Genomic DNA, 19,276 nt, shown 5'->3' with positions numbered 1-19,276 from the left:
GAAGGAAGGAAAATTGAACAACTTTGATTACTAGAAAGCACAAAAATGATGAATCAAACCAACTGTATCAACGATAGCAAAAAATATCAGTGGATTCAATCCTCTAGATAAAGGACAAACATTATTAGCAAGGATTTTCTTTTTAAAGATCCCATCATCTTCTGCCTTATTTAAAACACAACAAAGCACAAACACTGGGGAAAAAAAAGGATTTTAACAAAATAGTATAGCACTAAAATAATAACCATTAAAAACCTGCTAAACTTCTATTGTGAAAGTGAAAGTCCCTTCACTTTCTTAATCTTTGTCTGACTCTTTGCGACCTCATGGACCCCAACCCTCCAGGCTGCTCTGTCCATGGGATTCTCCAGGCAAGAGTACTGGAGTGGGTTGCCATACCCTCCTACAGGGAAATGAATCTTCCTGACCCAGGGATCAAACCCACATCTCTTACATTTCTTGCACTGGCACATGGGTTCTTTACCACTAGTGCTGCTTGGAAACTTTTATTACTAGGAGACAAAATAGACTTTAACCAAAACAAAAAATTTTTCAAAAATAAAATGAGGAATTTATTAAAGATAAAATTTAATGTACCTCAAAACAGAGCTCAAATGTATAAATAAAAAAATTGACAAAATAGATAAAACAGCCAAATTAAAAGATTTTAGCATATTTCTATCAGTAGTTTTGAGAACAAACATTAGTAAAAGAAATGTGGAGAACACAATTAACAAACATTGTCCAAAGACAGTAGAGAACAGAATTCTTCATCCAAGAACTGCAGAATGCATTCTTTTTGAACATATGTAGAACAATTATAAAAATTGACCAGTTTCTGGACCATAAATCAACTTTTAAGACACTTCAAATTGAAATAATATAAAATACATTATATATTCTAAGAATACAATTTAATTAAGATGAAAATCAATTATGAAAACTAGAAACCTTCCCACATGATTGAAGATTAAGAAATACAGTTCTAAAAACTCATTTATCCAAATAATATAAACAATAATATTTTGAACAGAACAATAAATAAAATGCATATATAAATTTATGGGATGTAGTCAAAATTATGGGCTTGTTAGTACACATATTAAAATGAAATATAATTAAAAATTAAACACTTATCTCAAGAAGTTAGAAGAATAACACAAAGAGAAGCAAATAAACTCAGTGAAAGGAGAGGAAAGGGAATATAAAAGGTAAGGACAAAAATCAATAAACTAGAACTTATACAATTAATAAGTAAAATCAATAAAGCAAAAAGATGTTTTTTTGAAAAGGCTGATAAAATTAAAATACCTCTAACAATATTGTTCAAGGAAGACAAGTGCAGGCAAAATATCTATTTCAGAAATTTATGAAGGAACACCTGGCAAATATTGAAAACACTAAAGAGGTAATGAAAAGACATCAAGAAAAACGTTATGCCAACATTTAACAATTTCAATGAAAAGAAAATGTTCCTTAAAAAAGAAAAAAACTGCACAACTTAGCAAAATTGACCCAAGAAAAAATAGAAAATCTGATTAGTCAAACAATTAAGAAGTTTAACTCAGTATTCAAAAACCTTCCCTCAGACAAAACTCTAGGCTTTAGCTCAGTTCAGTCACTCAGTTGTGTCCGACTCTTTGCGACCTCATGAATCGCAGCACTCCAGGCCTCCCTGTCCATCACCAACTCCCGGAGTTCACTCAAACTCACGTCCATTGAGTCAGTGATGCCATCCAGCCATCTCATCCTCTGTCATTCCCTTCTCCTCCTGCCCCCAATCCTTCCCAGCATCAGAGTCTTTTCCAATGAGTCAACTCTTCGCATGAGGTGGCCAAAGTACTGGAGTTTCAGCTTTAGCATCATTCCTTCCAAAGAAATCCCAGGGCTGATCTCTTTTAGGATGGACTGGTTGGATCTCCTTGCAGTCCAAGGGACTCTCTCAAGAGTCTTCTCCAACACCATGGTTCAAAAGCATCAATTCTTTGGCGCTCAGCTTTCTTCACAGTCCAACTCTCACATCCATACATGACCACAGGAAAAACCATAGCCTTGACTAGACGAACCTTTGTTGGCAAAGCAATGTCTCTGCTTTTCAATATGCTATCTAGGTTGGTCATAACTTTCCTTCCAAGGAGTAAGCGTCTTTTAATTTCATGGCTGCAGTTGCCATCTGCAGTGATTTTGGAGCCCAGAAAAATAAAGTCTGACACTGTTTCCACTGTTTCCCCATCTATTTCCCATGAAGTGATGGGACCGGATGCCATGATCTTCGTTTTCTGAAAGTTGAGTTTTAAGCCAACTTTTTCACTATCCTCTTTCACTTTCATCAAGAGGCTTTTCAGTTCCTCTCCACTTTCTGCCATAAGGGTAGTGTCATCTGCATATCTGAGGTTATTGATATTTCTTCTGGCAATCTTGATTCCAGCTTGTGCTTCTTCCAACCCAGCGTTTCTCATGATGTACTCTGCATAGAAGTTAAATAAGCAGGGTGACAATATACAGCCTTGACGTACTCCTTTCCCTATTTGGAACCAGTCTGTTGTTCCATGTCCAGTTCTAATTGTTGCTTCCTGACCTGTATATAGGTTTCTGAAGAGGCAGGTCAGGTGGTTTGGTATTCCCATTTCTTTCAGAATTTTCCACAGTTTATTGTGATCCACATAGTCAAAGGCTTTGGCATACTCAATAAAGCAGAAATAGATGTTTTTCTGGAACTCGCTTGCTTTTTTGATGATCCAGCGGATGTTGGCAATTTCATCAGAGGGTTTTTATACATACTGAAAGCATAAATGAATCAACTCTAATGCAGACGAGAAAAGATAAACAGGAATTATCCTGTGGCTCATTTTCTGAAGCTAACATAAACCTGGAAACTAAAATGCAACAACAACAACAGCATAAGGGAAAGGAAATTACAATATAGTTTCATGCAATTCATAAGAAGAGAGCTTTCCAGGTGGTGCTAATAGTAAAGAGTGTGGCTGCCAATGCAGGAGATATAAGAGACACAGGTTCTATCTCTGGGTTATAAAGATGCCCTAGAAGAGGAAATGGCAACCCACCCCAGCATTCTTGCCTAGAGAATCCCATGGACAGAGGAGCCTGTTGGGCTACAGTCCATAGGGTCACAAAGAGTTGGACATGACTGAAACAACTTAGCATGTGTGCATATAAGAATAGGGGCATAAAAGCTTAAGTGAAAGGATAGTAGAATTAAGAATACACTTTTTAAAAGAATAATATCATGATCAAGGCAGGTTTACCCTAGGATTTATAATTGTTTTCACATTAGAATATGAAAAATCAACAAATTATCTCAATATATACTGAAATTTCTGATAAACAAAACCCATCCATTGTGCAACCCAAATCCAAAACCTCATAGCAAACACAAATTGAAAGGAACTACTTCCTATAAAGTTTATCTATAAAAACCTTAAAACTAACATTATACCTACTTTTAAAACACTGACAGTGTTCATTTGGGGAATGCAAAGCAAAATAAAGGTATAGGAAGCAACAGTTAGAACTGGACATGGAACAACAGACTGGTTCCAAATAGGAAAATGAGTTCGTCAAGACTATATATTGTCACCCTGTTTATTTAACTTATATGTAGAGTACATCATGAGAAACACTGAGCTGGAAGAAGCACAAGCTGGAATCAAGATTGCCAGGAGAAATATCAATAACCTCAGATATGCAAATGACACTACCCTTATGGCAGAAAGTGAAGAGGAACTAAAAAGCCTCTTGATGAAGGTGAAAGTGGAGACTGAAAAAGTTGGCTTAAAACTCAACATTCAGAAAACGAAGATCGTGGCATCCGGTCCCATCACTTCATGGGAAATGGATGGGGAAACAGTGGAAACTGTGTCAGACTTTATTTTTCTGGTCTCCAAAATCACTACAGATGGTGACTGCAGCCATGAAATTAAAAGACGCTTACTCCTTGGAAGGAAAGTTATGACCAATCTAGATAGCATATTGAAAAGCAGAGACATTACTTTGCCAACAAAGGTTCGTCTAGTCAAGGCTATGGTTTTTCCTGTGGTCATGTATGGATGTGAGAGTTGGACTGTGAAGCAAGCTGAGCGCCGAAGAATTGATGCTTTTGAACCATGGTGTTGGAGAAGACTCTTGAGAGTCCCTTGGACTGCAAGGAGATCCAACCAGTCCATTCTGAAGGAGATCAGGCCTGGGATTTCTTTGGAAGGAATGATGCTAAAGCTGAAACTTCAGTACTTTGGCCACCTCATGCGAAGAGTTGACTCATTGGAAAAGACTCTGATGCTGGGAAGGATTGGGGGCAGGAGGAGAAGGGGACAACACAGGATGAGATGGCTGGATAGCATCACTGACTCGATGGATGTGAGTCTGAGTGAACTCCGAGAGTTGGTGATGGACAGGGAGGCCTGGAGTGCCGCGATTCATGGGGTCGCAAAGAGTCGGACAGGACTGAGTGACTGATCTGATCTGATCTGATCCGAATGCCACCATTTCAGCTCAATATTGTATGTAGATCTTACCTAGTGCAATAGTTCCCACCTCCTCCAATCTAAAAGGAATAATGAAAAAAAGAAAAAAGAGCAAAAATGTGCAAGAGAATTCACAGAGGAATTATTGTTTGTATTAGTAAATTAGAATTCAATATTAGAATTATCTAAATATTAGATCCAGAATTAGAAATTATTGATTTTAATAAGATTATTGCAAAAGAACTGAAAGTTGCTCAGTCTTGTCTGACTCTTTGTGATCCTATAGACTATACAGTCCATGGACTTCTCCAGGCCAGAATACTGGAGTGGGTAGCTTTTCCCTTCTCCAGGGGATCTTCCCAACCCAGGGATCGAACCCAGGTCTCCCTCATTGCAGGCGGATTCCTTACAGCTAAGGCACAAAGGAAGCCCAAGAATACTGGAATGGTAGCCTATCCCTTTTCCAGGGGATCCTCCTGACCCAGGAATCAAACAGGGGTCTCTTGCATTGCAGGTGAATTCTTTACCAACTGAGCTATCAAAAATTAACAAACAAAACTCCACTGCTTATCAGAGAATGCTAAAGGAGCAATTACTATAACTTTTATGATAGCAGCAAAAATTTTAAAGAATTATGTGCAAGACTTCTATGCAAAAACACTATACAATATCATTAAGAGGAATTAAGACCTATATAAACTGATACATAAACTGTATTCACAGAAAGTCTCATGGTTATGAGTCATAACCAATAGTTGTTCCAAAACTATTCTTAATTATTCCAAACTATGCTGCAGATTCAGAAAAATTACATTGAAAGTAATTTACATTGAAATTTGTTAATTTTTGCTTTTGGTTTTTAACGGAACTTGATAAACTTTTCCACAATTTTTATGGACATGCAAAGGACCAAGAATATCTAAGACATTCTTACAGAAGAAAAACGCATGAAGGACTGACTTTGCACATATCTAGTCTTCTATACTTATAAAACCAGGTATCTAAGAAAGTGCAGATTCGCCTCGGAGAATAAACAATTGAGGAGAATGATAAATTTATATTTTAAATTTAGATCTCTCTCTGAAACTACAGATTCAAATCTCTGCATTTTTTCAGTATTTCCAGTTGGAAGCCCAATGAACGACTCAAACTCAATACATCTGGTATTGGATTTCTAATTATCTCCCCCCAAACCCAACCAGACACTCTTACTCACCCTTTTCTTTTGTGCAACGTAACAATCTATTTGTGTATTCTGTTGGCTCTACTTTTAAAATATGCAGCATTTGACCTCATTTGTCTACCTCCATTGGAACCATCTGTTTCAAACTATAATCATATGTCATGTGTACCAGTACAATATCCTCCTAATTAATCTTCTTGCTTCTCTTCTTACCCCAGCCAGTAGGATCCTACAAATGGAAATCTTATTGTTCGAGATGATGCAATGCTTCCTAAAGACCTTATAATGGCCTAGAACCCAACATAATCTGTCCCTCATTAACTCTATGACCTCAGTTCCCACTAATATGGCTCTAACTCACTTTGAGACCACCACAGTGGTCTCCTAGATTTTCCTTTGATCTTGCTAGGCATACACTGGCCTCCTAGACTTTGCACTGGCCAATTCCTCTTCCTTGGACTAACACACTGCTAACTTTCTAAACTTCTTCAACTTTTTAACATTACCTTTTCAAAGTGTTTGCTTTGACCATTCCAACTTAAACTGATACCTTTTTCCATTTCAGGATTATTTTGTCTCTTTTTGCATAATGTGTTCAGTCACTCAGTCTTGTCCAGCTCTTTGCAACCCCATCGACTGTAGCCAACCAGAATCCTCTGTCCATGGGATTTTCCAGGTAAGAACACTGAAGTGGGTTGCCATTTCCTTCTTTTTCATAATACTTATCACTTTTTTAAAAAACAATGTATTTACTTTGCCCATTTCTTCTTATCTGATTCTCTCTACAAAACTATAAAATCAATAATGACAGGAGATCTTATTCTGTATTGTTTACTGATGAATAACATGTGCTTAGAACAGTGCCTGGCACATAGATCATTCTATTTTGAAGTGAAGAGCATCCCAGAGATAAAGAATAATATGTAATATAAAGTCAGAATTTAATTGTGGTGGGGAAAAAATGGACTTTTCAATAAATAGGGCTGATACTTGGGAGTCCATTTGGGGAAAAAAAGTAGAATTGATCCCAACTTTACATTAGCCACAAAAAAGCAACTCCAGGACTATTGAATACTTAAGGATGAAAAACAGAACAATGAAACATTTACAGTATAAGATGAAAGAGTATTATCATTTCTTGATACTACACAGAAAGCTCTAGCTACAATGTCAAAGATGGAGAGAGTCCTAGCTTTAAAATAAGGATATTCTATTAATCAAAAGTCACCATTAAGGGAGTGAAAAGGAAAGCCACCAACTCAGAGATTATATTTGTTTTATATAAAAATAACAATGGTTTAGTTTCCAGTATTTATAAATAACTTCTACACATAAACATGACAAGTCAAGAGAAAACTGGCCAAAAGTTGAACAGGCTGGACAACCCCCACAGCCCAAGGAGGCTATTGTATCATCACAGCCCTGGCAGGCTTCCAGAAATCCAAGCTCCCAGTCCATCAAAGCTACAGGCAGTTCTCATTGCCCTGGATACTTCCTATGGCCCCAGGCTCCAGGCAGATTCCTGCAAACCTGAGCTTTCAGCTGTACCCAGTGTCAGGCTGGCCCCTGCAGAGTTAGCCTACAAACTAGCTCCTGTGAACTCAGACTTCCCACTTGCTCCAGCACCAGATTGGTCCCCAAGAGCCTAGCTTTCAGGCTGGCTCACATAGACCAAAGTTGCTCTCAGCTCCAGTGCCACACAGGCCCCTATGATGTTGGGTTCCCACTGGAGTCCCACAGACATAGGCTCATGTCTCAGCTAGCAACAGGCAGACCAGCAGGCCCAGTTTCAAGGTGGACTCCAGCAAACCCAGGCTTGCAGCCCACATTAGTACCAGACCAATCCCTAATAAAACCAGATGATTACCCACACCATGGGTCCCTAGCATTTAGTAGGCTCCTGTGGACCCAAATTCCAAGTCAACCCCTGCAGACCCAAGCATCAGGCTTGCCCCTGTGGACCCAAGTATACAATACCAGGCTTGACCACCTGCTAATGCAGGAACTAGACCTTCCCACCCATGGACTTCAGTAGCAAGCCTGCCTGACAATACCACCAAATAACCCACTCAGAGTCTCTGAATGGATTAGTGAAGGGATTTGCTGGCCAAAGCCAATCTGTGAAGACTGGAAGAGATTCCCACTTCCTCAAATGCTCATGGACCATTGCAAAACCACAAGAATCATGAATAATCAAGGAAACATGACATTAGCATTGGAAACTAATACAGGTCCAATGAATGACCCTAAAGAAATGGACATGAATGTCTGTCTGACAAAGATCAGGGACGTGGACCTGAACCTGGGCAAACTCCAAGAGATAGTGAGGGACAGGGAAGCCTGGCCTGCTGCAGTCCACAGGGTCGTAAAGAGTCAGACACTACCTAGTGGCTAAACAACAACGACAACTGACAAACAATTCAGAACAATCCTCTAAACTCCAGAGAAATATAAGCAAATGCAGATAGACAACTAAGGGAAATTGGAAAAACAATGAATACACAGAACAAGAAGAAACAAAGTATTTTTACAGAGAGACCTTAGAGTTGAAGAATACAACGACTGAATTGAATCTTTCACAAAGAACATACAACTCAATAGTGAAAAAACTAAAAAAATAGCGTGATTAAAAAATGGGCTGAAGATCTGAATAGGCTTATTTCCAATGGAAATTTCCAATTTCCACACACCAATGGCCAACGGGTACATGAAAAGATGCTCAACATCACTAATTATGATATAATTGTGTATCATTACTAATATATATAAGTGTATATAGAATGGGCTTCCTCAGTGGCTCAGCAGTAAAGAATCTGTCTGCAATCCAGGAGCTGCAAGAGACACAGGTTTGATTAGAAGGTCAGGAAGATGCCCTGGAGAATGGCTTGGCAATCCAGTATTCTTGCCTGGAGAATCCCATGGACAGAGTTCATAAGATCGCTAAGAGTTGGACATGTCTGAAGCAACTTAGCACACACACATGCATGCACATATATAGAACACGTGGCATATATATGTAGTAAATTATCAATCATCAGAAAAATGCAAATTAAAGTCCTATATATACAATTCAGTTCACTTCAGTCGCTCAGTCATGTCTGACTCTTTCAGTTCAGTTCAGTCGCTCAGTCGTGTCCGACTCTTGGCGACCCCATGAATCGCAGCACGCCAGGCCTCCCTGTCCATCAACAACTCCCGGAGGTCACTCAGACTCACGTCCATCGAGTTGGTGATGCCATCCAGCCATCTCATCCTCTGTCGTCCTCTTCTCTTCCTGCCCCCAATCCCTCCCAGCATCAGAGTCTTTTCCATGAGTCAACTCTTTGCATGAGGTGGCCAAAGTACTGGAGTTTCAGCTTCAGCATCAGTCCTTCCAAAGAAATTCCAGGGCTGATCTCCTTCAGAATGGACTGGTTGGATCTCCTTGCAGTCCAAGGGACTCTCAAGAGTCTTCTCCAACACCACAGTTCAAAAGCATCAATTCTTTGGCACCCAGCCTTCTTCACAGTCCAACTCTCACATCCATACATGACCACTGGAAAAACCATAGCCTTGACTAGATGGACCTTTGTTGGCAAAGTAATGTCTCTGCTTTTGAATATGCTGTCTAGGTTGGTCATAACTTTTCTTCCAAGGAGTAAGCGTCTTTTAATTTCATGGCTGCAATCACCATCTGCAGTGATTTTGGAGCCCAAAAAAATAAAGTCTGACACTGTTTCCACTGTTTCCCCATCTATTTCCCATGAAGTGATGGGACCGGATGCCATGATCTTCGTTTTCTGAATGTTGAGCTTTAAGCCAACTTTTTCACTCTCCTCTTTCACCTTCATCAAGAGGCTTTTTAGTTCCTCTTCACTTTCTGCCATAAGGGTAGTGTCATCTGCATATCTGAGGTTATTGATATTTCTCCTGGCAATCTTGATTCCAGCTTGTGCTTCTTCCAGCCCAGTGTTTCTCATGATGTACTCTGCATAGAAGTTAAATAAGCAGGGTGACAATATACAGCCTTGACGTACTCCTTTCCCTATTTGGAACCAGTCTGTTGTTCCATGTCCAGTTCTAACTGTTGCTCCTGACCTGCATACAAATTTCTCAAGAGGCAGGTCAGATGGTCTGGTATTCCCATCTCTTTCAGAATTTTCCACAGTTTATTGTGAGGCTTGGAGAATTTTGAGCATTACTTTACTAGCATGTGAGATGAGTGCAATTGTGCGGTAGTTTGAGCATTCTTTGGCATTGCCTTTCTTTGGGATTGGAATGAAAACTGACCTTTGTAGTCCTGTGGCCACTGCTGAGTTTTCCAAATTTGCTGACATATTGAGTGCAGCACTTTCACAGCATCATCTTTCAGGATTTGATTCAGGATTTGACTGGAATTCCATCACCTCCACTAGCTTTGTTCGTAGTGATGCTTTCTTTACCTGCTACTACAAGTTGGCCAGGATGCAAAGTAGCTCTCATTAGTGCTTGCGAATGTTTAAACAAGTATAAGCACCTTGGGAATCTGTTTGTTATTATTCAGGAAATTTGAAGATACCCTCACTTGAGTTAGCAATTGAATTCTTGGGAACAAACCCTAGAGAAACACTTGCATATGTTCACCATGCAAAACGTAAGAGAACCTCCATAACTGTATTTCTCATAAGTAGCCTGGTGGAGTAAAATAATGCATGTGAAGACATTGTTATTGGAGATTCTTGAGGGTGACATTGGAAAAGAAATGTCAATGGCTACAGCTTCTGCTATTTGTGATCCACCAAAATTGTTTTTGCCACAAAATAAACCACACAAAAAAATGACATTTTATATGACATTTAGGTCTAAGGTCAGTGAAACTGAATATATCCACATCATAGTCCAACCATCATCACACACTTCCAGAACTTTTTGTGTTCCCAAATTGAAACTCTGTACCCATTAAGCAATAACTCCCCATTCCACCCAGCCCCCTGTCTCTATGAATGTGAATATTTTAGGCAACTCATATAAGTGGAATCATGATATTTGTCCCTTTATCTCTGGCTTATATCACTTAGTATAATATCTTCAAGGCTCATCCATGTTGTATTAAGTGTTAGAATTACCTTTCTTTTACTTATCTCATTGTATGCTATCAATGTATATATATATGAATAAACCTTTTATTTATCCATTCATCTGTCAATGGACATCTGGGTTATCTTGGCTACTGTGAATAATGCTGCTATGAAACTGGGTGTACAATTACCTGTTTGAATCACTTTTGGGTACATACCCAGAAGAGGAATTCCAGGATGACATAGAATCCTATGTTTAGTATTTTTGAGGAACTGCCATACTGGTTTCCATAGTGGCTACACTATTTTACATTCCCGCGAGCAACACACAAGGACACAATAGCCATATTAATAGCTCTAGGGTAGAACTTCATTGTTTTTGTTTGCATTTCCCTAATATCAATCTATTTTTGAGTAGGAAAATTTGCTATCCCCCAACTACTGCCCCCCGCCGCCTTGTACCATTACTCCTTTCCTTTTTTAAAGCAAGTAACATTGTCAGTAGTCAAATGACTTCAGAATCTTCTGAGCAGATTTCCCCCTAAGTCTGTGGCACTTAATCAAAACAGGTATTTCATGGCTAGCCAAAGAAAAAGTTTCAATTTATTCATACAATGTCACAGCATGTATGATAACTCTGCTTAGGTGCCTCCTCTAAGGTGTGAAATGTCATCTATCGAAGGGAGAAAAGTAACCCTTTTTTACTCCAAGTTGTTGTCCTGCACACAGAGCGAGTGAAAGGCATTGGAAAACCTCTTTAAGGATTCAAGATTCTTTTGACCTTAGCTTGAAAATAAAAAAGAATTAGGGAATATTTTCTTACTGGTTCAGAGCCAAAGACTCTTGGCCAGAACAATTCTGTGGAGTTCCTTTCAGCTGAACGTGAGGCTGAGCCTCCGGTGAAGGTCCCCGCGTGCAGAGGACATAGTGAGTCGAACACCTCTCATCAGCCGTGCGCCCATTCAGAGGCAACCCGGAGGAGGCTGTCACCTTGAACCTGATCTAGTGTAGAAAAGGTGACCAGGAGTGATGCTAAGGGAGAGTGTCTCCTCTCAGTCCAGCAGGCAGGGGTTGTGAGCTGTAACCTTCTTATCAGCTTACTTTAAAACCCTAATAGAAGTCAGTACATTTTTAAAACAGTGAAGTCTATAGTTTCCTTCTTGGGGAAAAAAAAAAGTGCCAAAGAATTTTAAGCTTTACTAGCAGCACCTTAACTCATAGCCAGATTAAATTTCTTTCCTTCATAGATTCCCTGAGGCATCATTATAATGAAAAAGTAGGCACCAGAAAAACACTTAACCCAGTTGTGTCTGGAGAAAAAGTCACTTTCTAGATGACCCATGTAAAAATCTCCACACATTTTATTCTAATCAGAGCTCTGCAAGCCAATCTCATCTCCAGTGGATACTAGTGAACTACTGCCCTCTAAAGGTCATGACCTTGGGCACCAGTCAGTGTTTATCATTAAAAACAAGACTGAAATAATACTGATGGCTTTCAGGAGTCTGAGGCTCGAAAGCTGCAGAAGTGTGCCCCCTGGCCCCCTCCTGTTCCTCTGCAGAGATATATATACTCACGAGTGTCACTCATTTCATTTTCTCTATTGTCGATCTTTAGGTTTTCATAACATTTCCCTCCTCGGCCAACTTATCTCTTGGGTTTTCTCATTCATTCTGGACTAAACCCTTTCTTCCTTCTTCCTGTTCTCAGGAGGAGAGGAGACAAATGCTAACAGGGCTTTGAGGCTGAGCTGGGGTTGGAGGGATGCTATTGTTTAATTCTATTCTGATGGCTGTGTCCCTCAACAGACTTGAGGGAGGGTAAGGACTGTCATATATGCAAATGTTTCCTTTGGGCCAAGACTAGTGTTTGGCATCTGTTAGGCTGTTGTTAAATTATTAAGTAAATTACTTCTGGAAGAAACAAAATGTTGTTCAGTTTTCTGGTGCTTTTGCCATATATTTACTTTTCTTTTTAGACTTTTTCTAAAAAAGGTCACATTATAATACAGTAAATCCTCTACATACAAATGAGTTCCATTCTGAGAGAGTGTGCTTACGTATAATTTGTTCCGAAGTCCAATGAAGTCAGCCTAGATACCCAACTAACACAACTGGCCATGTACTACTGTACTGTCATAGGTTTATAATTTGTTCTGTCTATGAAAGCTTGTGTGTAGAGGACTTGTTGTACTTCTTTTTTCTTCTATTCTCTTCAAGTGCTCTTCATTTCAGCTGATTGCTTGCTTTGGCATTCCTTACCCTATCTTATTTTCACACTTCCTGAGAGTTTTCCTGTGGCATCACATTTGGTAACCATTATGATTTGCAAATTTGTATACACAGGCCATCTTACATTTCCATGTGATTAAATGGGCAAGTAGTTCAGCTCTAGATTTGCCCTTTAGAACAAACTGATAGAGAAACTAAGAACAGAAAATACATTAAAACCTCTTTCACATAGTATTGTCTCGGGAAGGACCCACATCCATGGGAATTAACTTTGACACAGGAAATCAGGTTTGGGAGGACATGAATGTGATTCATTATATGGTCACATAGATGCTTAGCAATGAAACATTTTGTCTTAGAGCATCTTTTATTTTCAATAAACTTCCTTTAAGATTTATTATTTTGGTTTTCAGATCTATCCTATGTGGTAGCTACAACACATTCAAACATCCTTATTTCATTGATAAAGGTACTGAACACAAAGATGTAGGTACATCTCTTCTATGTAAGGCACCTGGTATATTGCCTTATGTGTAGTTAATACTCACCATAGGCTTCCCTGGGGACTCAGCTGGTAAAGAATCTGCCTGCAATGCAGGAGACCTGGGTTCAATCCCAAGGTTGGGAAGATCCCTTGGAGAAGAAAATGGCTACCCACTCCAGTATTCTGGCCTGGAGAATTCCATGGACTGTACAGTCTAAGGGGTCACAAAGAGTCAGACACAACTGAACGGATTTCACTTTCACTTTGGGCTTCCCAGTTAGCCCAGTGTTAAAGAACCCATCTGCCAATGCAGGAGATGCACAAGATGGGGGTTCAATCCCTGGGTCAGGAAAATGCCCTAGAGGAGGGCATGGAAACTCATTCCAACATTCTTGCCTGGAGAATCCCATGGACAGAGGAGCCTGGCAGGCTACAGTCCATAGTGTCACAAAACGTCGGACATGACTGAACAACTGCACACAGCATAGCCTCTAAGGGTTTATTCACATATCAACAAAATTTGATTTACTTCTATTGTCATACCACATATCTTGCTTGGTGTTGGGAATACAAAAAAATAATACAAAATAAATAAATAAAAATAATATCACTTTCTCTTAGAGTGATCATAGCCTATGAGGAAATTGATAAAAATGACATCATAAGAATGCCTTTTAAACTATTACTATTCATTACGTGTGTGGCGGAATACACTGTCCTATTGAGGGAATCATAAGGATTTTGTCGTTAGGTTGCATGCACTTGGTAGGGAAAATCCCAGTTGAAAGCTGAGAGAACAGTAAGCAAGACATCAAAAATACTCCTTAACCTCAACTTGGCTCACTGAATCCAGAGACACAAGGTCAATCAGTTGACCAGGAGTGAAGGAATGTTCAGTTCAGTTCAGTTGCTCAGTCGTGTCTGACTCTTTGTGACTCCATGGACTGCAGCACACCATGTCCCTGTCCATCATCAACTCCCAGAGTTTACACAAACTCATGTCCATTGAGTCGGTGATACCATCCAACCATCTCATCCTCTGTTATCCCCTTCTCCTCCAGCCTTCAATCTTTCCCAGCTTCAGGGTCTTTTCAAATGAGTCAGTTCTTTGCATCAGGTGGCCAAAGTATTGGAGTTTCAGCTTCAGCATCAGTCCTTCCAATGAACACTCCTTTAGAATGGACTGGTTGGATCTCCTTGAAGCCAAGGGACTCTCAAGAGTCATCTCAAACACCACAGTTCAAAAGCATCAATTCTTTGGCACTCAGCTTTCTTTGTAGTCCATCTCTCGCATCCATACCCACATGGATAAAGTGAAGTGCACGAAGGGAAAAAAAACTTCTCAGTTTTTACTATGCTCCATGTTGCTTCATTTTGGTGGGTTCATTCATTTTCTTCTTTTATTTATTCTCTAAATATTACCAGGTCTTTCATTGGCCCAACATAACCTAGTTTTGTTCTCATTTCTTTGGCTGACTATCTTACAAAGTAATCTGATTTTTTACAACAACTTTTGTCACCTGTTTGAGGAAATCAAGTGTGAGCTCCATCTCTTGATATAATATCATTCTGCCATTCTTTGTTGCCTATTAAGGTGATTATGTCTCACTGAAGAAGAAATGCCTTTTTTTTTCCCCAAAAAAACAGAGCTGATGCTTGGGAAAGGTCAATTCTTTTCTGTGGAAAACTGCTAAAAATCCAAATTCACAACTCACTTCACCTAGAGTCAGAATGTCTCCTCCATAAAAACCCAGACTGTAAAGAATCCAAGTGAAAGTGGGCTTAGAACCAGGAAAAATGTTACAAATCTGCCAGGGAAGCCACTGTGAGCATGATTCGTATGAGTCATGAAACCAAATAATAATAATAGAACTTTCTCTTGGTAGAACTCTTTATTTTTCAAGGTCTTTTTATATGTTTCTAGTTTGTTTGCAGATCTATTGTTCAAGGGAGGTAAAACAGATATGGGGATATTAAACTGCCAGGCAGGGAAATGCAGATGATTTGCATAAAATCCAATAGTCAGCTAATAGCAGGACCAAGACTATTTTCCTTTCAGGCAATATCTGTGTGGGTTTTTTTTTTTTCTTTCTCCTTCTCTACTTAGACCAGTTGGAGCCAGGAAGCTGACATCTTATACCAAACTGCTATCCCTTTTGGTAACTCTACAAAGTGGTTTTGGCTTTTTTTCCCCAAACTCTTTAACAAAAATATCTACCCTTTTCTACTTCAAGCATTAAAATTAACAGTAAGCAAAATTACCCACAATATATATTTTAAAATCCAGATAAATATACTGATTTTTATATTTAAACTTGCCAATTATACAATTAATGCCTGAGTAGGAAGAATTGCCACGTCTGAATTCCTGAAGTCATATGATACATTCAGACACTACAATGACCGTGCACTTTTGGAATGTATGAATGGTCCATAAATTTAATTTTGAAAGAACTCAATACAGGAAAATATGTTGCTTGTGAAGGCATTTTCCCACTGCTAAAATACATCAAATAGAATATACAAAATAGCTTTTCTAACATTCAGGTTGGTATGTGATGTCAAAGTGTTAATGTTTATTGTGATAATGAATGAATAAATACAATTCTACTTGCAATGACAGAGAAAACACAGGATGGCACATCTTCAATGGTTGATTGAGGTTGGTTTTAAAAATTAAGCATGCACCAAAATGATGAAATTTCTTCCATCAAAAGCCATTTCTGTTAAAGCTCATATCCCACCTCTCCCTTCTCTCTGTCATTGCCAACCTCTAACCTTTTCTTCCCATCCTGCCTCCTGATTCTCCTTGATAACAGAAAGAGTAGAATCATTAAAGGACATTTCTGAAAATAAATTGGCATTACTTCTTTGCTCTTAGGCTGAATTCTGACTCTCCAGAGGGGAATAATTTTTCCCCTCTCATTCTTTATACCTCAGCAAAGCTCTGTTTTCTGACCTGCTGGTTCTGGCATTGTCCAAACACATCAAGGCCTGGTGGTCTGGCACTCTTGCCTGGACTAGAAACCGTTATGGAGTGTGTTTTCCACTTATTTTTCCTCTTGTAGGCAGTTCTTACCAGACTTTATTAAAAGAACTACTCAAAGTAAGGTGTGTGTGTGTGTGAGTGCGCGTGTGTGTATGTGTTTCCTCTATCCTTAATGCTATGGATGAAAAGAAAAGAATTTGAGACCAGTGAGCACTGCTGGTATCCAGATGATTGCTGTAAAAAAGAAAGACAGTGGCTGAGAATCAACAGAAAGCCTCCATCTTCTCCAGGTGTCATAACCACAACTGCCTTCTTTGCTGCTGAGAACCTGTGGCACCCATAACGTGTCAGAGATGATCAGTGCAATTTTTGACTAATCAGTTCTAGATCATGGGAATGGGGTCATTGCCAGTGCATTACTTTGAGTTTTAATATTTACTGCTTTCAATTTATGTGTGTGTCCCTGAACTACAGTTGCTTCTTGACTTCAAATGACTACCAAGGGGGAATGTCCATTGGTCACACAATCCATCTTTCCTTCACATTCTCACTGCTTGAGTTGTTTGTACTCAAAACTCTCATTTTTTTATTGTTAAAAATCATCATTCCTGCCCTATTTTCACACTGTTGAAGTGTTACAGCTTCATAGGCTAACTCAAATGTGATTTGCTTTGAAATGTAAATTTCATAATTTTATGTTTGTACATTGAGATATATTAAAATGTTCTCCTACAGAAAGATTTAATTTGATACAAGAAATACTCTCTGGGGAAGAAAAAGAAAACGTTATCCTCATTTTAAAGAGAAGGGGACTGAGGCTTAGATAATTCAAGATACAATTTTTGATTTAGATACCATATTCTAAATCCAGCTACTTTCTGCACAATCACACAATTTGGACTAAAATATTTGTGTAACAATGCCAAACTTAGTGTCGGTTAAGCTTGCCTTTTTCAAAATAAGGATGGTAAGATGTAAGAAAGCTGTAGGATCCAACATCAGAAATGGAGACATTTACTCCCTAACATCTCTTAGTTGCATCAGTGAAGCATGAAAATTGCAAACAGGTTCTCTTCAGGGAGAGAACATAATAAAATGTTACATGAGGACACTGTGTTCCATGGTGGGTGTGTCAGAGAAGACAACCAGTATTTATTTTCAGCCAGTGTTGTGCTAGTCCCTTACACATCCTTTCATTTCCTTTCTGCCATAAATTTGTGAGCAGACTATCAGCCCCATTTTTAACATGTGCTGATGCTCCAAGAGGTACTTCTCATTCCTAGGGTTACACAAATAAGAACTTCCAGACTCAGATTTGAACCCAATTCTTTTGACCCCAAGGTCAACACCTGTAGAACAGATGACGTAGGCAGACCAGTCTGACGACGTAGGCAGAGCAGTCTAGAGCAGTTGGACAAAACATGTGGAGAGAGGTTGGCCACCTGCAAAAAATGCCATCAGTGCCATGTTCCCCTCCTTGGGTCTGACATCTCTGGTTGCCATCAGCATGCCCATGGCACGTATCCATGACAGGAAAAAACTGGGACCATAAGGGTCTCTTTTGATGTTTTGATCCTTTAAGTATATATATTTTATTTCTTTATGGTTAGGGACTCTCTTAGATTATCTTGAACTCTTCTCAATATTTGACCATAGAAGCAACAGTTTAGCCATATGTTTGATTCTCGATTCCAGTGCTCGGTTACTTTTTACTGTTGCCTGGGAGAAAAGTAAAAATTAAATATTTATTAGTATCAGGATGTTTTGAAAGCAATCATAGTTATAGTAGAATCTGAAGTATTAAAGTAAGGTTAGAAAAAGGATGTATTTTGACAGCATGAACTAAAAATCAAGAAAAACTTGATGAGATATTCAGGGTATGTTGGTAGAAAGACCACAGAAACAACATGGGAGATCTTGGCTTCTCTAATTTCCATGGAACCAGTGAAGTTTTCACTAAAGTACCTAATGGAAATAAGAAAATCTTTCAATTCTACTAAAATCCATCTTTTTTATGAATGCTGTTGCAGCAACTTTAGACACTGAAATATTTTCCAACAATTTCTCCTGTGAAACTCCAATAGCTTCTCAGATAAATCACGAGCTCTGTACCCACCCAGAAATAATAACAGAAAAGGACCAGAAATAATAACAGAAAAGGACCAAAAATTCATACTACTAAAAGAAATGAAAAACCTTTTTCCATGAAAAAAATCTCTAGCTAACTTATGTCTCTGTGGAAAAAATTTATCTGAGGTAAACAATCTCTAATATTTCCCTAAACATATTTTATAATCTCAATTGTAGCATCAGGCATTTCAATCTCAAAAATGCCAATGATTAACTAATTTCCTAAGTATTTACTATAGGTAATATAGTAACAAAATTGTTTTACTAAGTTGTGCATCTTAACAATAATTGTAAGGCTTTTAGAAACTTCCCAGGATCTGTAGGGCCCTCTGTTTCCCTGGGGTTTCCTTGGGAGCTCAGCTGATATAGAATCTTCCTGTAATGCAGGAGACCCAGTTCGATTCCTGGGTCAGGAAGATCCCCTGCAGAATGCTATCCACCCAGTATTCTTGAGCTTCCCTGGTGACTCAGATGGTAAAGAATCCGCCTGCAACGCGGGAGACCTGTGTTCAATCCCTGGGTCAGCAAGATCCCCTGCAGGAGGGCATGGCAACCACTCCAGTATTCTTGCCTGAAGAATCCCATGAACAGAGGATCCTAGCAGGCTATAGTCCATGGGGTCAAAAAGAGTCAGACACGACTAAGTGACTAAGCACAGCACAGCACAGCTGCTTCCCTGACTATCAACTATCCTCTTCAAATAATCTGTCACATGCTTCTGAAGAATACATTGTGCTGAGTG

This window comes from Bos grunniens, chromosome 13, assembly GCF_055505025.1.
Source record: "Bos grunniens cultivar Pamir isolate PY7600 chromosome 13, Bosgru_T2T1.0, whole genome shotgun sequence".
NCBI lineage: Eukaryota > Metazoa > Chordata > Mammalia > Artiodactyla > Bovidae > Bos > Bos grunniens.
The sequence above is the reverse complement of the archived record's forward strand: the minus strand, read 5'-3'. Positions refer to the sequence as shown.